The following is a 22,785-nucleotide window of genomic DNA, read 5'->3' on the forward strand; positions in this document are numbered from 1 at the left end:
AACAAGCATGTGACCTTCTCTATAATAGCAACACATTCTAAGTGGATATTACGCCACACATTCCAAAATTTGTATTCTTCACGTGGAATATGTCTCATGTCATGAGAATTCATATTTCTTCTTTAAAATTACATGAGGTTTTATCAAGTGCAAAAGGCATTATGAATTACACTTAAAAACACTCCAAAGTTCTGGAAATGCCAGGGAACCTGATTTCCAAGTGTCTTTATTTGAACAAAATCTTCAATATGCTGAGTGCTTGATAGGCTGGAACAATGCAGGAAAAGAACTTGGAAAAAGGAGTCCAGCGTGGCTGGGATTAGCTTACTGTGAGAAAAGTATACCTTCTATGGTAGCAGGATGTGTTAATAATGCAGTTACAAATGGCTTAGTTTAATTTTATCTATGATCTGTTGCATTTATCTGTTTAAAATATTGCAAATGTATTCCTTACGTGATTGTTTCGAAGAAATATTTGGCTTACATGCAGTCAGTAACAATCAGTGGCAATGTTACTTTTACAGTAAATGTACATGAAGTTTATGGGCAACTGCACAGTGGGACATAAAGATATCATTTGGCATTTCCAAATTTTATGAGTCTTCCACAGAAGAAACTTCTGAGAAGCCTATTTACCCATGTAGATATCTGTATACAGTCATTTACTGTAAGTGAAAGCAGATTTGTGTCATCTGTTACGTTTATTTTGATTGACTATAGATTGCTTGCCCTTTGATTGCTGCTAATGTTCTGTGGAGCCATTTGTTCTCTTGCTGAGTTAATGATGTTAAAGGAAAAGGTATTACTTTCTTCTTAGGATGAATTAATTTTAGAAGTCTTTACTTAAAAGGGAAAACAAAAACAACAAAAAAAAAAAGCTGACCAGATTGCCTATTCTCTCACCTGTCCACTTTAGGAGCACGCATGAACACAGGCTCCTGGGAAAAGGAGTTTATTACAGATTAAGGGAGAACATCTTTGTGAGAAACCCCGTGTTAAATTATTGGCAACAAATCACATGTCCCGTAGAACAGACAGCACTTGCATTTCCCTTGGCAAAAACTGGAGAGAACCTGGTCTAAATTCATCTCCTATCTCTCCTGAAAAGTTTTAATAAAGGCTTAATTGTGAAGGGGTCTCCAAGTAATGAATTGCGGCTGGTGGGAGTATCCCAGTCTGGGGAAAATAACTCTTCTGTTGCATATTTCAGAGTCTTTGAGATTAAGAACATGTCCTTGAATAATATTTGAAAAGAAACATAAATAAATACATGAAGATGTGATCACCCAGTGATTACTTCTTGTAATTGCTCCCTGCCCTCCTTATATCTTGTTGTGCCCCATGGCCCAGGCTCTGACTTCCTTCCTTTTGAAAGCGTGTCAGGCTCGGGAGCCCTGCAGGGACCTGAGTGCTGGCTGCTGTCTTGTGGACATGGGGCTGGACATCCCATCCCAAGCACTGCAGGGCTGCAGCCTCCCTGGAGGCTGCGAGACCTCAAAGCAGTAAATGGGAGAAGCCTCCAATCACACTTTCTCAGGAAGAAGCGAGAAAATGAAGGATCGATGTTTCGTTGTCGGCATTAACGAAGGAGAGATGCCATACCTGCTGTGGGCAAGAACCTCATCATCCTACAGTGCTGCTCTGGTGGTGATCTTCCTTCCTTCTCTTTCCATGGAGGACCTAGTTGGCAATATTATTTTCTCCAGCTGACAGATGGAAGCAGCTTTTCTATTCATGTTTCCCAATGGAGTTTTTCAATAAAAGCTGCACAGGAGAGCCTGAAGAGTCCACCACTGTCACGCCACAGGCGCAAAGAAAGTCATGTGGGCTTGAAGAGCTTTTCAGGAGACTCTTGAGCCTGAATTTCATTGCCTCTGTACCTGTTGTGAATGAAAATGAAGAGTTGATAAGTCTTAATGAGACTGGTATTGCAGCAAAGGGAATTTAAATCCTAAGCATGTTTTGCCTCAGTAATATGGAGAATTTTCCATTTGGTCACTGGTCTTTTTGTTTCAGCACTGTTGTAGAAATGTAAATTAGGACGAGCAACAAACAAGCTTCTGTTCCTAAGTAGTTGCTGAAGTTATGGCCATCAGATGTAAGTTTTAATTATCATTGGAAGAATTGAATAACAACATTTTTTCTTTTGTTTCAGACTGTAATTATCTCATTTTACACCTTAACGGTCACTGCTTGTTTTTATGGGCAGACTTTGTGCAATCCCTCATAGTGTGTTAAAAAAGAATCAGAAATTACGAGCACCATAATTAGGACTGAAACTAGGAAAAGATCTTCCTAATAATTGCAGATATGATGAGTAATTATAATTTATGTTGGCTTTCCTATGTCCCTGTGAGTTTTACAAAACAAACAAACAAAAAAAAAACAGGTCAACAACCCCCTCCTTTCTTTCGATAAGACTTTCCCCTCCCCTCTTGGCTTCTGTGATCTGTGGCCACTCTAAGGGAAACCATAAAGGTGCAAATAGTCTGGGCTGACTTCCACAGAAGAGAGAGGAAAGCAAGGTCTGGGCACTTTGTCTTGCTGCCTTCTGTCCTGCAGAAGTGGTGCTCCCTATTGCTGCCCGCAGACCCCTGGTTCAAGGGGAAAAGGAGCCCTGTGTTCCTGCTCAGCAGCTTGCACGGATGCAATAACTGAGCTGGTGAATCAGAGGACCTAGTAAATGGGAACCCATAATGCTAAGTATGTTGTGGAGCTACAGGAAGCCAACACAGAGATGTTTGTCCCCAGATCCTCTTTCCAAGCATGTCCATCCACTCTTCTTGGCTGGTCTTGTAACCTACCTTTTTTCAAGATACTACAGAAGTGCTTTAAGCAATTATTATTATTATTATTAATAATAAAAATGAGACAGTTCTTTCAAAATTAAGTGTTTATGTTTGGGAGAAGGTGTGCAAGATTTTTTTTTTTTTTTTAAAGAAATTTTGTAACGCAAGAGTTGTTTCACATTTCCCATCACTTATCGTGTAATTTGAGGTCTAGTGTTGCACTCAAGCAAAGGTTAAAGCTTAGAGGTTTGGGACCATCTGGTGGACCATCCACATGTTATCATTCTGTCCTTTTGGTGATGACTCAGACATCAAAGATTTTGTGCTTTTATGATTTTTCTTTCTATTCGGCTTACATTGATATTAACATACACATAAAAGTTAAAAAGTCAATAGATATAACATGTATCATTAATATCTGTGTTGAACGATTTGTGAGATGAGTGCTTTTTCTCTGTCTTTCTCTCCTCCCTGCATTTCCATGGAATAAGAAACTGGTAATATGCCTGAAAACCTCTTTCAAAATGTTGCTTCACAATCAGTGACTAGAAAGATCAGAATATTTCCTGAAAGTATGTGGTTTGCATAAGGTCACACTAAAGATCAAATGGAAAAATTGCAGTGTGTACGAGTATAGATATATGGTTCTTTTGCCCACTAAGTCTGCTCTTTTGTTATTTTTAATATTTCCTGGCAAAAATCCTAATTATGATACCCCTCCGTATTTTAATATGCACATATCTGTATTTACTTACCCATATATATAGTATGTGCAAAATACTTGCATTTTCAGATGTGATGGCAACAGTTGAGTTACTTCAAAAAATTAACAGTAATAAAAAGTAGCTTTTTTTTTCTGAAAGACAATAAATAGTGAATAAAGATTAGATTTTGAAAAACAACTATCTAGAAAATATGCTGGTACAGTAAGCATTAGCTATTGTTCATCACAGCGCTGTTGGGTAGTCAGCTACAGATAGGGAAGTGTGGCAGTTGTTCTTGAACACTACCAAGGCTTGCATGCTCCTACTTTTTCTCCAAATGGTTAACAGTGAACAAATGTTAACAATTGAACAAGAAGGTAAATAAAATAAGTGGAATATCAGAATACCAGTCTTAATAATGCTTTGGAAGCTGTAGACCTACAATGTGTTGTCTGTTTTATAGTGTTTGTGAAGTTCATCTGAAAGTTGGAAGGGACTGCAGGAAGTCATCTACTATACCTAAGAGATAACAATGTAAATCAGTTTTTGTGGCAATTAAGGTATGCGTGGTGAAAACAGAGATGCATGTTTAGATTAGTCAGTTATGCTAGGTATTATAGGTGCTGAAACTTCAAGAATTGATTGCCAAATTTGTTTTTATTCACGTTCTGGGCAAATGTTTAGGAAAGTAGAAGAGACATTAGCAGCACTTCTTTCAGCACATACCAGTGTAATGATTAGCAAAACATCTGAAAACATGCTATGCAGTCTTTTATAGAACCGGCTGCTCATTTGAGCCAATAATTTTGTCTTGCATTTTGTCACATTTTGTCTTTCCTCTGTTAAAACTATTCTATGCCTAAAATGGCATTTTTCCACTTTTTTTTTTTTTTTGGTCCTAACCCCTCACACTGGAGATTAAAATGAAATATATGATGGAGCCATCAGCTCTCTGAATCAGCAGGAATATTCACATAGCGTTAATTGCACGTCAAAGAAGCATTTTGAATGGTTATTGTAACCCCACAGCACTCTGGCAATTACCAAAAATGTATTGACAGAAATCACCGTTATTCACAGTATTACCTTTTCTGCTTTGTTTATGGCAAGACCTAGGATTATAATTTATCATAGTTCACTTCTGAAGTCTGGTGTTGTCATGTAAAGACAAGCAGAGCAGGTGTTGTTATGATGATTATTATTAACACTGTTATTGATATTGTTTACATATTAAAGTCTGTTTCAGAGAGTACCTATATGCATGCTTTAGTCCCATGGAGCTGAGAGAATCTCTGAGTTCTCCATGCTTGTTTAAATGTTATTCTAAACAGGGATGAACCTGAACATATGTTTAAGTGCTTCACTGAACTGGAGCCTACTAGAGATATGAAAATTCTCATTTTCTTCATGGGACAAACCTCTGTTCATTCCAACTAGACCATGCAGGCATAAATCATGCTGAACAACCAAAGAAGTATCTCCCTGCATAAATTCCTGGATTGCTTAAACTTAACACCTAATTACAGATCTGGTGAACCTAGATACACTGAAGGCGGTTTGAAAGGCTGCCTGAAACATCATGGGCTGAGATGCCTTTGTCGGGAGCATTGTGCTGTGATGTGTAACGTGGGTAGATTCCTGTGGGATGTTGACAGTTTGTGGGAAATGAATGTAGGAGGAACTGGGTTACAAAGACCAGGCTTTTTTCTTTAATATCTTTTCTCTCTCATTGTACTGTTTGTGGGCTTGGGGATTTTTTGCTCGTTTTGTTGTTGTTTCTTTTCTCTTTTTAGGGTAGGGGGAAGGAGGACCTTCTGGTTTGGAAAAATCTGCCCAATAAATGCTGTATGTCATCCAGTCACTTGTTCCTGGAGATTTGATACTTCCCAGTTCCTTCCTTCCCCAGAAGATGCTGGCTGATTCTCCTGAAAGCTATCATGTTCCTTTTTTGCTCATGGCATTTATATGGAGTGATAATCACTTGATAAACCATGGATTTATGTAATAAATTAATTAGCTCTGCAGTGTTTCCTCAACTCTCTGCCTGCCAGTCTGTCTCCACTGGGACTTGTTCAGTTTTTCCAAACAGGTACAAATAGCTCTCAGTATTATTATTTTCTTATAAGTCATTTGTAAGGAAAATGTTTTTCTCCTCTTCCCACTAGAAGGGGAATTTTCCCTCCCTTTTATTCTGGCCTGAGGCATAGGGTGGATGAGATTCACTTCTGTCTCCGCAGTGGGTTCTCTGCATGCAAACACAGAGTGTAAAGTTCAATAGCTTACAGCAATGAAAGGATAGAGCCAGAAGCTTTGCCATTGGAAAAGGGTGAATCTTACCTCCATGAATAACTTGTGACTATTGTATCTAATGTCAGCAGGGCATGAGATACCATATTTGAAATTGTAATGCCTTCAGGTATAGAAAAATAATTTTCATGCCACTCTTCCTCTTTTACTTCCCTTTTCCTCTTCTGTCTGTATGCTGGAAATGGCATATGGTATTAGATCAGGATCTGTTTAAGCTAAAGGAGGTACAAAGAACATACTGACAATTATTTCTTGAACTTAATGAATTTGTATATTCTAATTTTCTTTATAAGGGTTCAGTCCATTTTAATCCTGCTAGAAAAAAGAGTTTCAGAGAATATTTTTTATTTGTGTTGTGTGAAAAAATGCTGTCTTCTATCACTCCTTACAGATTTTTATTGTGTAATGCTTCCACTTTCTGAATGAGAGAAATGTTGAGCAGGAGCACAGGATATTTAATTTGTATTAGAGTCATCATAATACAGCCTTAAGTATATTCCATTTTATTTTGTCTTTAAGTTAAACGGACTTAATCCTTCTTATCTTTCCATATAGAAAATTCTTCATTCCTCTACTTATTTTAATTATTTTTATCTCATTCACCTCTGTTACTGTATTATCTCCTATAAATGTACGAACCAAAACTGAATGCAGCATCCCAATTGGCAGCGTATTATTCATTTACGTATCACATTAAGCTTTTTATAATGTATTTTCCACCATGTTTCTAATGCCTCATAATATATCATTTGCCTTTTTGTTGTTGTTCTGATGACATACTGTACAGAAGTTTTTCTGCAGATCTGTCATCTGGAGTCATCCAGACCTTCTCCAGAGTGTCACAGTTTAAAAGTCAGAAAAGTGTTTGCGACTTCCCAGTCAGTGCTACTAGTGTTAGTCGTTTTTTATTTATCAGTTTGTGCTGTGTTGCCATTCACCTGGTCTTGGTAGGGTCCCCCTCATGTTTTTTCCTCAATTTTGGCCAATACTTTGTGTGTATATTCTGCAGATGCTTCCCCGTTAACCACTTAGCCTTTTCTTGGGTTCATTCCCATCAACAGCACTGCTAAAAGACAGGAAACACACTGCCCCACTTTCTGCCAGGCCATCGACGTTGGTTGTTCTTACTCTTCATTTCACGCGTCTATGCTGTGCTCCAGCTGTTAGTGCAGAGCTGTTGCTGGAGCTCATGCAGGCACATCTGAACTGCCTTTGAACTTGTTAGCTCAGGTAAAGCTGGCAGCAGCAGGCAGTGTGGGAGGCTGTGAGCCCTCCTGGCTTGCACAGACTTCAGATAGGTAGCTGTGATGATCTCTGTGCTGATACACCTACCCTCCTGCAGTATGGGAGCTAGCTAGCCAGAAATGACGTATATTGCTCCTCAACCTTCAGATGCACCTCTGAGTGCAAGTTGTTCATAGCCATCATACCTCAGTCAGGAAGAGGGTTTATCTGCCTTTCCAGACTGACGCACGTGTTAAATAGCCTTTCTGGAAAAAAATACTGTCACAGGCTTTGTGACAGTTCTAGTGTGTTCTAGCCACTGATGTGACTCCCTTGATTCCAGCTTTTATAGGCCTCCATCTAACAAAATGCATCATCAATTGCTCAGTATTAAGCTACTGTCAGTGGGATTTTTCCCACACTCAAATGCACGTGCATACTCAGTGAAGGATCTCTGCGTACATACTTGGCTGAAGAAATATGCTGTTTTACGGGATGTAAGTCTTTACGCTTTAATTTCTCAAAAGCTGCTTTCTGTAACGTGGGGCAGATACAGATTCCTTGGTACTGTGCTATGAAGCCTACTTGCTGATATTTGGAAATGTTGGCTGTCCTATCTGGGTAAACTCGGGCCAAAGGAACATTCAGATTAAGCAACAATTTGAGCAAGTTTAAGAGGAAGGGAGAAAATACATGTCCAGTTAGTCACCAGAGGTACACACGTATGCATGAAGTAAATCCCCAACCTGTTTTAGTAATGCACTTAGTTACTGGAAATGCAACACGAGCTTACTTTCATGAGCAAGGATGAAAGAACTTGATTAACCTTTGTACAACATTTTCCACCCACACAAAAAAGTGACATCAGATGCCTCATATGGCAAAAAAACAAGTCAGCATTTGGGAGATTCCAGAGCAAGAGACAGAGATCCCTCCTTACCGTTACTGAAGATTTTTCACTTAGCTTGCTATGTGCCTTTTGTGGGTCACTAGAAACTCCTCGTTGTGGATCTTAATGACGGATGCAAAAGAGATCCCTTCAGCCCTGTACAGAAAGCACTTGCTGCAAGGTATTTTATGTTAGTGTATGCAGTAAGCAATAAGGCTTTTTAAACTGAGGAATATTGTACTCTCCAAAATGCTGATGGTAAAATCATTAGCACCGAATAGGGATTGACATAAGGTCAGTCATTAGCCATTTCTTAAGGTTAGTCATTAGTCATCAAGAAAGATCCTAAAGACTTGGGAGTAAGAATTTAAATGAGCATGAGTGGGACAGCGAAGTAAAGCATGGGGAGACACTGTGTACCTTTGTGCAGCACTGGGGTAGATTTCAGACCACTTCAGTGCCACCTGCAAAGCACAGCAGGATTTCCAAAGTTCAAGCTTTCTAATCTTTGCAGAGCATCTCAGTGCTAATATTTTGTGTTAGTTTCAAAACAGGTTGAGGCTCAGTTCCTGTGTGACCCAGCACGCAACAAGAAAGGATTTGGTTTGAATTGACATTTTTGACCTATGTGAACACAGATATTCCTCTTTCCTTTCTCCTGCCCCTCAAAAGTGTTTGAGAAATAAACTTTGAAGTCCTGGGAGAAGTAACATGTGCCTGCGAAGGGAGCAGGTGGGGGTGGCGGAGATGGTGGAAGGAGTTCAGTTTGTCAACACAGGAGCCAGGAAGCCAGTTATTTATAACGTTTGTGGTGGAGAGGGGGCCAGCCCACGTGCTTTTAAAACTCAGCTTAACTGCTTGCACGGTACAGTTAACTCTGCTGTTTGTAAACAAGTGTCATTTGCAGTCTTGGTTGACGGGGATCGTGACAGGAGGCTGGTGGCACAGACCAGGCCTGGCTCAGCGAGTCCCTGCCTGGGCCTGGCACTGCCCCATGCCAGGGCCCAGTGTCGGCGGTGCTCCTGGGCAGGACTTTGCTGTCCCCAGGTGCTGTGCGGGCAGAGCCACACAGGAGCCGTCCCTTCCTCAGAATTCAGAAATCCTTCATTGAAAGTGTGGCTCTGACAGCGCACAGCTGAAATTTTGAACTCATTCTTAAACCACAGAATATCTCATTTTCAGCTGGGTTTCATGACTCTTATCAAAGAGGAAGTTAATTGTGAGCGGCATATGACCATGAGACTATACTTGGCTGGACTGACTTCAAAAGAAGTAAATTTTGGACATAAAAAGATTTGTAAAATCACTATTTCAGTACAGTCACATTTAGATTTTATTTTTTCTTCTGTGTAGAGCTTATAGTGAGCTATTCTTGCTGACTGAACAGCACTCAAAGTCCCATGATGTATGCATGACACAGACTTGACACTGCTGCTATATTCTTCAGTTCAACAGCCGTGTGAAGACTGTATCATCCTGAGCTAAGAAAATCAAAAAATAGCTTTATCGCAAGAGAGGGAGCCTATGCTTTAATGTTTGGCCATGCAAACTCAAATCGTGTACTTATATTTATATGCATATGCACATACATGTGCATACACATGAACAGATGCATATAAACACACTTGTGTTACATTGTTCAGTACAGTTTTGTTTTAATTACATTTTCTTATAGTCAAAAAACAAAACAACAACAACAATAACAAAAACCCACACATACATACATACACAAAGAAGTCCTCCATTTTTTTTATTTTTATTTTTTTCCTTAAGGAGCAGGAAAAGACCTAAGCAGTTTAGACAACAGCACAGCATTTGGAAGTCTGGCTCAAGAGATGTGAAGCACATCAGCACAGAAGCTTCCCAGGCAGCTTGAAGGAGAATTTCTGGGTGATACCTGGGCCCTGTCAGGGTTGGCAGGCTTTTTTCTACCAGCTACAGTGGAGCCAGAATTTTTTCTCTTTCTCCAGAGCAGAAGAAGCTAGGAACTAGAATAAATACCTGAGTACAGAGCTGCAGGAATGTTCTGGTTTTAGTATTAGGGACCTGCTCTTGGCTCAGAAGATGGCAGAATGGACCAGGAAATAAATAATGGAACAAAAATCAGTTGTTATTTGATTGATTTCCTGGTGCTTCAGGGAAGGTAGGAAATTATGATCAGCAGTAGCTTGTACTTAACCTGATGGCAAGACTTACCAGAGCTTTCCCACACATAATATTGAGAGAATGTATTTGAAAACTTTTGCTCTCACTAAAACAAAACAACAAAACTAAACAAAACAGAGAACATCCATGAGAAAATTCAGAAAGGTAAATTTTGAAAGGAAAAAGTTTAAAAGCAACAAACATTTAGAAAAGAACTCTTACAGGTCAAACGCCTAGGTACCCTAAAATTCAGGACGCCGTGAGCTCTTATAATACCACACGCAGTGATGAAAATTGCTGCATCCTCAGCAACATTATAAACTGTACTAGGTTACAATTATCAGAATTATAACTCTGGTATGGTGCTTAATGGAACTTAAAAGTTACAATTTGTATCCAATCTCTGAAGTCCTAAAAATATGGAGAGATTAAATGGATTTCCCATTTGTTTACCGTGTACATGAAAAATATATATTCTAGCAAGCAACTTTGTTGCACTTCTCTAGTCAAGTAGACAGAACAGAAACCTATTTAAGGCTGCATAGAACAAGAAATATTTCTCATTTGTAATAATAATGTAATAATGCACAAACTTCCATTACACTCTTTAGTTTAGTTTTTTAGTCAAATATTTATATTCACAGATAGAGACAATGTATAAGCAAAAACTGTCCTGACCATACAAAATATGAAGATGGCATCTAGTAAATTGCATAGGTATAGAATCATAGAGTCATAGAATCATAGAGTATCCTGAGTTGGAAGGGACCCACAAGGATCATTGAGTCCAGCTCTTGGCTCCACACAGGACCACCCAGAAATCAGACCATATGTCCGAGAGCGTTGTCCAAATGCTTCTTGAATTCTGGCAGGCTTGGTATCAGAGCCCATCCTCTCTCATGGGATGGCTCATTCTTGGAATGTAGTGCAGTTCTTCCAAGCAGATTACAAACAGTGTTTTCTCTGGGAAGCACAGGAGGCTTCTCTACCTTAATATTTTCCCACATTTATATCAGGCTAATCTTTCTGCTATGCTCTTGTGTTACCTAAAATAACTGACAGCGAACAATATCTTTTGGGTCTCCCAGCTATGGATTCCTGCCGATATTTTTACCTGGAATAAAATCAGGCAATCAAATCTCAGTACTTCCCTCTAGTTCAGTTGTAATAGTACAATTTTATACTCTTTATGTTTGATTGCAATTTCTTGGGATTTTACCTATGTTTTGAACTATGATCGACAAGCGATACATTGATATCATCTGCAGATACTGTCAGTCTAACATATCACAATAGCTATGGCTAATTGTCCAAATTGATTGCAAACAAATTAATAGGAGCTATTTTCTGCAAAATTATTTTTAAGTTATACCTAATTATCATAGACTGGAAAAGTGGTTAACTGACAAGCAATTAAGACAAACGTCTCAAAACCATGATCTCTCTTCTAGGATAGGAAATGCTATAGGAAGACTGGTAGTGGCTGAAACTTCATTACATTTGCAGAACTTATTAATACTGCAAGTTTGTAATATTTTTTAGTCAATCCATTTCAAGCTAGTATGTCCTTTCTATGGTGAGTATGTATCCAAAACAGAAATCTGTGCTTCCTGAATTTCAAAAATGTTTGATTTTGAAATTCTGGTTCTATATGCATTTTATGGACTTTGAGTAGAATTGGATCAAAGATTCCAGATAGAAAAGTTTCAGCATTAGTGATTCATGTATGAAATTGCATGCTAGCATTGATCAGACTATGTTGCAAGTGTTGTGAAACTGGAATATTTGTTTTGAAAAGGCACAGATCCTGAAGCTGGAAAGCCTCAGCCACTTTTTTGGTTAACGAATCGTTTCTATCACTAACTAACTTTTATATTTTTTTTTCTGTGCAAAATGTGTGCATGACTTATTAATGGAAAATTATGATTAGCCTCAAATTCATATTTTCTGATTTATATATTTGTAGGGCCAGAGGTGACATTTAATCAGAGAAGGAAGCAATCAGAGTTTTTCATTCTCAGCCTACCAATCCATGGTGCTACCCATGTGCCCCACAGAAGTCTCTCGTGTCTCCCATGCACTAGGCAGCAACAAATGAGCTCATTAGATAGTTCCTTCTGCTAAAATAACCAGCTGACACCATCATATTTTAAAAAGAACAAACAATTCAACAATAATTTCTAAAGCTATGAGAGTGTCCGCTATGTCAAGGGACTGTATCTACGATACACAATGGAAGTGAATTTAAGGAGAATTTAAACAAAAAGGAGACTGTTGTGTAGAGGGACAATAAACGAGTTCAAATGGAGCTGGCTGCATGAAGGCTGTCTCTGTGTAAATATGAACATATGAAAAGAGGTTGTGGATGAAACTGAATTTCTCCAGAGCAGTTGGCTCCCCATGAGCAAGCACTGTGGGCTAACTGCTTTCAGACTGGGATTTTGCCAAAGTGCTGCACAGTGTGAAGAAGTTTAAGGCAGAATAAGCAAGTTAGGGGCCAAACAGACTAACAGAGTAGTAGGCATCTAGAGAGAGCATACTTTTTTTTTTCTTTTCTTTTTCATTTATTAGATTCTAGAAGACAAATTCTTTGTTCAAAATACTCTGTGAAAGCAGACTTTAGCCATGCAATACAGGCATCTTCAGAAAGTCCTTGCCTAGATGTTAGTTGATTCTTAGTATCATACAAGTTGGGCACACAATGAGAAGTTGCAGAACACAGGCTAAAATACATAATTCAAAAGTCTTTATAAGGGTATGTTAGGGCAACCTATACAGCACCCTGGTGTTGCATATCCTAGCCTCACAAAAGACGCATGCAAACAAAACTTGCATGTAGAGTCTTTAGAAGGCAAACAGCACGTTAAACCACATCAAGGCCTATATGAGCTACTTCTAAAATGTTAAGCAGCCTGCTGAAAGAGCAGTGGCAATCATAAGAGAGCCAGAGAGAGAAAATGTAATTGGCTAAAAATAATTTTACTACCAGAATGCTCTTTTGAACTACTTACTACAGCTTCATAGCAAGTGGTTTGCAATTTCAGGCTGTATTTAGCAAAGTTTTATTTGAAACAAACAAACAAACCAATGAACAAACAAACAAACAAAAAAAGGAAGAGCAGATATAATCCTGTATGTCTATTAAGTAAATATGACTGGGCCAGTAGTGTTACCAACTTTTGATCTTTTGGAAAAATGTAGAATGGATGCAAAGAGAGGGAGGGTGTGGAAAGGTGTCTGATGGTGTGTTACTGAATGAGTGGGGGGAAGTGAGAGTTGTTGTTATTAAGTTGTACTAATAAAGTAGTTGCAAGAGTGATTTGCATGGCAGCAGACTCCTTCCTGAGCTAAAAGGAAGAAGGAGAGACCTGTAGCCCACCTGTAGCCCACCAGCTCCCGTTGTAGCTGCTGGGGGCTGTGGGATACAGGGCTGCCATCCCAGGTGAGATGCTGAAGATGAGATGCTTAGAGGCATCACAGCAGCCTGGCTTCAGAACAAGCAGTAAGTTGCAGCAGTTTTAATTAGAAACTGTATTGTTTGAAGACCCCTGCAAGATGTTATCCATGGCTGATGTTAAGAGAAAGTAGAGAATTATGAGACAGGCTCTCACATAAGGATTTTTTTCATTAGTCCCTATGCAATCCCATGTCTTCAGAGAGTAGCTGTGCTATTTGTTTATTAGTTTTTATTATATTCAATGCAATCTATCTAGTGTCCCCTACTTTTATATTTCTGGTGTGACTCCATTATTTGTACTGAGAAAAAGTTCAATATATTGTAGAAATTATTATAAACTAAATTATTATAGGATGAATTATTAATTTTTTTGTATAATATTTTAATAAATAATATCTAATGAGAAATATCAGATATAACTACTTTCACAGATGACTGGGGGGATGGCAAGCAATTTTAGCAGCTATAAAATGTTTGAGTTTGTGATATATACAGGAAAATTGAGGATTTTTTTTAATACTAACCATGCAATACCTTGATTCAGACACAGTTTTGAAGTGAAGATCTGCAACAATTGCAGCAATTTGTTGACACTGCATCTACCTACCAGCGTAGATGAAGTGCTTTCTGTTTATAAATGTAGAATGACTATACAGATAAATGATATTTGCTTGTTGTGCAATTAAAAAGCTAATGTTGACATTTCAATTACCATCATTAGCCTTCAGTCAGAACACCCTACTGAGATGAATGTGAATGGCTTTCAACCACTCAGAGAAATCTTGCTTCAGGCTGTCTGAAGACTTAGGCATAATTCCGCATGCTGGGCTACTGTTCAGCTAACATTTGAAAGGCTGCTCCCAGCACCACAAAAGGCAGAGTCTCCAATAGGATGGAAAGGATACTTTAGCTCACAGTACAGTCCCAGTTTTTCACGCTGCAAAACAATTCCAAAATTTTCATGTGCTGAGAGCTGTAACAACCTGCTGTGTTCACTGTGTTTCTTCAAACGAGATCCACATTACCCTGTTGCCAACCACTCCCCACTCTCACTAGAAACCTTCTCCTCTCCGCCTCTCCTGCACCCACTCTTTCCAAAACTTCTTTGCTTCCACATCTTGACAGATTCCACACAGATGCAAGTTGCTGTCCACCAAATGAAGAGCCTGCTTTACTCATATGGACGTGAACTTCTGCAGCTGGGGCAGCAGGTGGGCACACGAACAAGCATCAGACCCACCCCAAATTAAGATGCAAGACGAACTCACCCCTGGATGCCAGTCACCTGCCACTTGTCCCTGCAGTGCCTCACATCTTCAGCATCCCTGCCCTGCTTCAGAGCCTTGTGCAAGGATGCAGCTCCTGCGTCTGGTACAGGACCTGGTGCATCTGCTGCATGGAGTGAGGCTGTGACATTGCAGCCAGCAATGTTTGTCTCCTGCAGGCAGCCCATAGCCACCACCTCTCCTCTGTCCCAAACCATGATGAGATGCATGTCCATGATCAGGTCCCCTGGACAAGAAAATGCTGTGATAAGGATAGTAATCAAGGTGGTGGAAGAACAGCCAATGGAGAAAGAAGAAAGTGGCACACGCAAAGCTGTTTGTAAAGATGCAGAGCTGACACCAGTCATGTAAATGTCCAGATGGATTACCCAGCACATCAGAAAAGATTAATCAGGAAAAGTCAGGAAACACTGGTTACAAGAAGGGAAAATTTAGAGCAGTTGAACCCTGTATGGGGAGAGATTATCATTGAGAGTCAGCTATCATTTATGTCAGATGAGTAACCCAGATGGTGTATTGCTGGGTGAAGAGATGGCCAGTGGCTCCACATGAATCACTTGGGTTCTAGATAACCTCCTTGGCTCCAGCTCAAAGGCAGATATGCATCAACGCCATAGGCATTTGTATTGTGCTTACAATGCCTGTATGATCCCAGTGTATAAATTGTCCCATCCCCTGTTTCCTAGATAATGGAGAATTGATTTTAGTGCAGAATTACACTACAAGCTTTGTACTGGCATAACTGCCGGTGTGGAAGATCATATTCAAAGTTGCAATAGACTTTTTTTTTTTTTCCTCCCCTCTCTCTTTATCTTATGAATATTTTTCTCATTTTACAGTCTGGCAAAACTGATGCATAGATAGTTTAGGTGACTTATACAAAGTCACTCGTCAGGAGACTATAAGTAAAAATATAGATTAAGTTGTCTGAATCCCTTTATAAGCAGTTTTTGTCTCATGTTTTGGCCTGACTTAGCATCATCTCACATTCCAAGGACTTTTGAGCATATACTGTCTTGAACAATGCATGACAGTGGCTGTGTGACATTTGCCAGACCTCTGAAAACTTAATGCAGAAATCTAGTAGTGATTCTAATGTGCTTTTATGTACACATCAAATCAAATCTCACTTTGGTGTACAGTTGCATTCTAGTAAGTCAGTTTTATCCCTGTCATAACTCTGTTGGCTTTAATGAAGCGGCACCAGAAACTAGGCTTGTCCATGAAATGTTTAGGTAAGTTTCAGAAATACATTTTTCAGCCAATGGGCAACTGCTCTCCACAGTGGATAAAATACATTACACATTACCTGGCCATTGGATGAGAGAGAATCACCAAAAATTTGAGTGTAGTGTTGAAGAAAGTAAGGTTTTTATTCATCTGATTTCTTCATGTGCTGGAGGAAAGCAAACTGGGTGTTTGAAAACATGGCCAAGCACATCCAAAAAGCAATTAAGTAGCATATAAAATGACTCAAGAAAAAAAAAAAAAAAAAGAAAAAAGAAAAATAACATTGCTGGAGAGATTAAAAATACATATTAAAAATCGATTAAATAAACACACATATTTAAAGTTCCTTTTTCACTTCTGCCCTGCAGATAACAATAGAAAGATGAAACCATGCTTTTACACCAGAATTCACTCTAAATCCAGGTGTATTTTTCTTTCAAATCCAACCTTAGTTTACGAGAACATAGCAGAAAAAAGTCCTGTGAACAGTGTTTTTTCTCTGCAAGGGAGGTCACTATGGCAGAAATTTCACAAGAACAATTGGAATCATCGGATTTCCACCTTTCAGTAGGCTAGGGGCCAAAATGGCCATTGATTTTTCACTTTCTGCTAGAGCCTGTAAATAATGAGTTTCTTTTTTTTTTCTTTTTCAATAAAAAAAAACTAGTGTTATACTAATTAGATGCAACAATGCTAGTCCTGATCAGATCAATTTTTGATTTTTTTCATCTTATCTATTAAATATAGTCATGTCTATATTTTGCACAGTCATACTTGAACTCAGATTAGATATATTTAATGAAAAAACTGATAAACAACAAAGTTGTATGGAGGATTTTTGTGTTGTTATGAGCAGTAAAACAAAGCAAATCAGTAAACAGGTTCAATTCCTCTATTTAAATACCTATAGAAAATAAGTTAAATAAAAAACATTTGACAGTGAATATGTCCAGTGGGAACATTTCCTCGTGTTTCTCTTTATAGTGGCTAAACATTAAGTCAAGCCTTTAACTTGAATTTAATGTATTAAAGCAATTACAATCAAGGCACAAGGCTTTTTACTGGGAATTAATGACTGACTGGGAGAGTTGATGGGCCAATGTGAAGCTCAGGGACATTAACCTCAGCTAGTCATTAGTTTCCCTGAAAATTCTCTGTGCTGAAGTTGTTAGTGCTTTTTATAATCTTCTTATATATTAAATATATATAAACATTTTGCCTACCATCCAAGCAATTTTTGAAAGATACCACAGTAAGGAGACATTTAGGCAATAATGCTGTTTCCCTTGGCTTTTCTGATAAATTAAAAATGAATGGCAAAATTAAAAAAGAAACAAACCCAACCTATTTTAGAAGCAAAATATGAGATCCTTAAATGAACACTGGAAGGATTGTTGAAGAACTCCAGTACAATAATTCACAGATGCAGACAGTGAGGCAGGCAGACAGCTTCTGCAGGCAGTCGTACTTGAGCAGCTGTGGTACTTGAGCATCTGTAGTAGAGCTGCTGGCAGCAATGCATCTCCTCATTTCTTCCAATGGTCCCACTAAGTCAGATCACTGATGTCCCGTGCCCTGACACTCCTTGCCCTTGTTCACTGCTAGTACCTCACTTTTGTACATTTCCCCAGGAACAGATTACACCAAGACTCCTGAATTAATTTTAACATTTGGAACAGAAAATGTTGATGGAAAATAACCATTTGCCCATTGCCAGCAGATTGAGGGAAGTAAGCCTTCTCCTGTTGCTCGTAACTTGTAAGAAACACTGGGAGTGCTGGGTCCTCAACTTCCATTCAGTTTTGGGCTCTCCAGAACAGGATAGACATGGACATACTGGAGAGAGTCCAGTGAAGGGCCGCAAAGATGATGAAGGACTAAAGCATCTCTCCTGTGAAGAAAGGCTGAGAGAGCTGGGGCTGTTCAGTCTGGAGAAGAGGGTCAGGGGGAATCCCTTCAATGTCCATAAATACCTGAAGGGAGGGTGCAAAGAGTACAAAGCCCATCTCTTTTCAGCGGTGTCTAGTGACAGGGCAAGAGGCGATAGGCACAGTCTGGGACATGGGAGGTTCCATCTGAACATTAGGAACCACTCCTTTACTGTGCGAGCAACTGAGCCCTGGCCCCGAGAGGTTGTGTCATCTGCCTGTTTGGCAGCCATCTGGACATGGTCATGGGCAAATGGCTGTAGGTGTCCTGGCTTGTGAAGTGGGGTTGGATCAGGTGACTCCCAGTGGTCCCTTTCAACCTTAGCCATTCTGTGATTCAGGGACAATTGAGAGGTTTGACCACAGAAAAGTTTATTTCTCTGTATTCCTCTGGAAACCCTTGAGTAATGACCCAATTTCCAACATATTCTAGTTAGACAAAGGACCTGCATATTGATAGACTCATGGGATCAGTTCCTAAGCTATTCCATTGAGTTTAAAACCAAAAAAAGAACGCTTGTGATCCTCTATTCTGACATATGATATTATGATCCTTTATATATAGCTTGACAGGCCATTTTTGTGCATTATTAGTTATTATTAAAAATGTTCATTGCAGTAATATCTCAGGACCAATGGGGAATAGCATTCTATTGTGTTGAGGGCAATAAACAGACTGCTGGACATTCCTATGGTATTCATAGCCTTTTCTTATGCCAGTTGAAACAACAAATAGATGATCCATAGAAACTATATGGAACAGAAATGGTGATGGCATTCTTTGTCCAGCTTTCATTTTCTGACCTTGATGGTATTGATTTAACCTTTATGAAAATTAATCTCAGGAGAGGAACAAAGCCTGAAGATTTTACTTTTAAGGCTTGTAATTTCCAAGAGCAATTGCAAGCTGTTGCTCTTCCTGTGGGTGATGTTGTTGTTCGTTTGTTTGTTTGTTTGTTTTTAATGGATTGATTTTCTTATTTGATAAAGTGGTTACCAGCTAGTGCTGTGTAAGTCGGCCAACCTGTTATCAGGTGTCATACATTCATCTTATAATTGGCAATAAATTGTTCCATCTCCTACTATAGCTTGTTTAAAAATCAGTCATTGTCACTAACAGCTGAAAACTCAGCATATGGAAATACTACAAAATGATGTTGAACATGTAGAAAATTTTATTCATCTTGATATTTTTGAAAACTTGTGAAGTACTTGGGGCTGATGTGTCCATGAGAAAATATAGGTGGTAAAATAATGTCAACCCTTTATTAGACCTAGTGACAAAATTACTCACTTCACTTGAGGAATACCCTCTATATTAACATATTTTAAATGTAACCCTTCAGCATGGAGAAACAAAGAAAAAAAAAACCATGATTGAGAAAGGGTCACTCTTTAATCTGAAGCCCAATTTCTATTTAGTGCATATTTTTCCATAGCTATGCTGATTTTCATCATTGATGCAGCCCTCACAAGCAAGCAAGAAAGTGGAGTGCAGCCCTGGCTTGACTTGACCAGAAACAAAACAGGAGATACCACCTGCCTCATTGCTCCATTTTGGCCATGGATAGGAAAGAGGAAGTCTAAAGAGGATCCTAAACCAAAAGCAGTGGTACAGCCATTCAGCAGACGCCGGGGAAGTTGTGACCCAAGTCATAATCTGAACTTTGTGGCTGATGCTTCCCTCTTGAAAGGGCTAAATTAAACTCTAAAGCCCAGAATGAGGCTGTATTGACAGAGAGGAAAAGACAATTCAGAAATATACTGTGTTGCCCGAAACAGTGGCAAATTATCCTGTATGAAACTATTAAAAGTTGTATCAGTGCCCCCCCCCCCCCTTTTTTTTTCTTTTTTGGCACAACATGATATATTTGACAAAACATTTTCCACTAACCAAAATAATTGCCAGTGAGGAGGTTGTATTTTATCATTTGAGCTGCCATCCCAGCTGTTAGAGTTCTGTTGGCTCAGTGTTTGATATTTATTCTTTTTGCTTAGGAGCATTGAATTCTCATCTCTTGGAAGATGTTGACTGAATGGTGATAAGTATTTGGTACTCACACAACAAGTGACATCACTGCACTGGAGTTATAAGTTTCATAATCTGCAAGCTCAGAGCATGATCACAGAAAGACATGAGGGTTTACTTATATCATACTGACCCATAAATAAGTTTGCCACTTGTTTATGCAAAAACTGTGAATTCTATAACTCTTTCCCCCCCCTCCAAGATGCTTCACAATGCTTCCTCAGGCAGTTAACCATGTGATTATCCTATTCATTGCTATTATAAAATAATCAGTTAATCAATGTACACATTGCATGAAATGCTAGAGGCAGAGCCACTGGAAATATGTGTTAAGAAAATATTCTGAAGACTTATAAAGACTTCCAAACTGTTGGAAGACAATCAGTCCATGAATTGCAGTGTTATAAGCTGTAATGACCGTAAAGAACTGGAAAGGGGGCCCTGTAACTTTTCTTCCATCTGGCAATGGAGTTGCTAAAGAATTGTAACCAGGCAGAAAGAGATGTTTACAGAGAATTGCAGTGACTCATTAGCATGGCAGCTATTTGGTTAACCAATTAAGAAATTATATTGATTTGCACAGCAGTTCTTAGAAACACAAGCCAGTTTTATTGCCGCTGCTTTTAATAAGCAATGATGTTTCAAACTAGGTCTGGTCTAGGGGAATGGTTGCATTAGAAAACCGATTAATGAATGCAGAGATAAAAATTACTTTAAGTGTTGATGTGGACAAAAACGGACATAGTTCCTAGGGAGTTATGTGGTTGAGTCATGTGATCATGGACATCTAATTTTTTTAATCCATGGTTGGCTACAATCAATTACTAAGTATTAAAAAAACAACCAAACCAAAACAAAAATAATCATTTCCTAGCTTGCTGGAAATGTGGTCTCTTATTTTAAATGAAAAATACAGTTCTTTGAAAACTTGTATTGGAATCTCTACATCAAGTGTGTTGCTTTTCAGATTCCTCTTGCAGATGGTTCCAGCATAACCCATATATTTTCTGCGAGAAAAAAAAAAAGTGATGTTAGATCTGCTGAAATCCAATGGAAGAAGAGCACAGTGAGGGTTTGAGCAAACCCATGATGAAGGCAGTTCTAAGCAATAATATTGATTCTATTATATACATTTAATTTACAAGTGGCACTGATCATGAACCTCTTACATGTACTGCAAAGGAAACAGATGAAGTAGAAGAGTTTTACCAAATGAGTGTGTTTCCATGGAATTGACACTGACACTAGCCTTCCTTTGCTTGAGATGGATGTTTGCTAGTAGGATCATATTCATTGTGAGGAGACCAGAAATAGTCAGTAGTGAATAAAGTGATATGAAGGAAAATCTCCCTCTTATTCTTGAATTGATAACTGCAGAATTTGCATCTCCAAAACAATGCATTTGGAAAGATTATTACAACATTAACTTGAAACAGCCAATTTCACTCATGCCAAGTCTCTTAAAATGCTGTTTACATTTTTAAAACATTTTATGAATAAATATATATTCTTTTTCAAAGAAGCAGGAAAAGGCTTCTGAGGGTCCTTTTAATAGGAGGATGATAATTTAACCTGGGAGTAAAGATGAAATATGACCATATCTGTTCGTTGTTGTTACATGCAGTTGGTATTCATTCCCAGTGATTTCCAAAAAAGCAAATTCTTTGAGGGAGAACTCATTGTAGGGAGCTGATCAGCTGCCTTCTTCTGGTTTTTTTTTTTTTTTTCCTAGTCATAGCTGAAAGCACAGCTTTTATGGTGCCATTTGCTTGGAAATTGTGTATGTTCAAAACACCTTCTATCCTTTGCAGAGGTCTGGCCATGCTTCTCCCACTACCACCATGTTGTAGTTCCTTCCCACCACCAGTTAACTTCCCTCATTTTTCTGAATTCCATGTCAAGGAATTTGATCTCTTCTCCACTTCTGCTGTTCTGCAGAACTTTCACAGATGTTCAAAATATTTAAGTACCCTTATTGCACTGTGTTGATTTTCACTGTACATAGCAATTTGAAGCCTGAAATTAGGCTGCTTGTGATACATTTTGCAATGTGTAGTTAGTGCATAAGGGCTATTTAACACAGATTTCTCATTAGCATAATATTCTTGCATGTTAAATGTTTTATATGGCATTTCTGTAGCTACTATGGGCAATAAATAAAATGGCTTTCCCATGAGAAACTATTTTGCTGCTAAATGTACTTATGAAGGTGCTTTAACTCCTTACTACTGCTCATAATCATCATGAGCTATCCTAACTCTGACTTGTGTGTGCTATATGTGAACATCAGAGCCCACACTGTTATTCTTCCCCCAAAAGCTGTTGGCTTTGTTATACCAAATTCTGGTTTCCATTGTATAGACTGACGTCACTCCTTTGATATTAAATGGATCAAAATTTGCTTCATCACCTCACTAACTCTTCCAAGGGATTTTGCATGTATAGAAAGAAAACAAAAAACAAGCAAACAAACCAAAACCAAAACCAAACTAAAAAAAAAAAGAAAAGAATAAAGTAAAAAATATACTTTTCCAGAATTAGTTTTAAGAAACGACTTTGACACAAAGTGAAAGAGCTCTGTGCCAGCCATTCAGACTTGTTTAGCCAAGAAGCAGAACAGGCTGAACAAAGAAGAAAGTGGCATTTAAGGTGACCTGCACTGACCATGTTCTTCCAGGTGTAAACACACTTGGGCAGCAGCTGAAATAAGGAGTTGGTTGAGAAAAATGCTAGGATAGAAAAGGTTTTGTGTGGTCTGGTCTCAGACGGGAGGCAGCCTAGGTAGGACATGGTGTGG

At 38.7% G+C, this 22,785-nt stretch overlaps 1 long non-coding RNA gene across 2 annotated transcripts in view; it reads left to right on the forward strand.

Annotated features, from left to right (window-relative positions):
• LOC106036146 (uncharacterized) overlaps positions 1-20,632 on the forward strand; it is a 151,688-nt gene extending 131,056 nt beyond the window's left edge. The window contains exon 4 of one of the 2 annotated variants that reach the window (XR_010825775.1): positions 14,641-20,632. This is a non-coding gene — a long non-coding RNA (uncharacterized lncRNA). Of the gene's footprint in view, positions 1-5,286; positions 6,175-14,640 lie in introns of those variants that run through there. The other variant, XR_010825777.1, reaches the window with a different exon arrangement.
• Positions 20,633-22,785: the final 2,153 nt, after the last annotated feature.

This window comes from Anser cygnoides, chromosome 1, assembly GCF_040182565.1.
Source record: "Anser cygnoides isolate HZ-2024a breed goose chromosome 1, Taihu_goose_T2T_genome, whole genome shotgun sequence".
In the NCBI taxonomy this organism is placed as follows: Eukaryota; Metazoa; Chordata; class Aves; order Anseriformes; family Anatidae; genus Anser; species Anser cygnoides.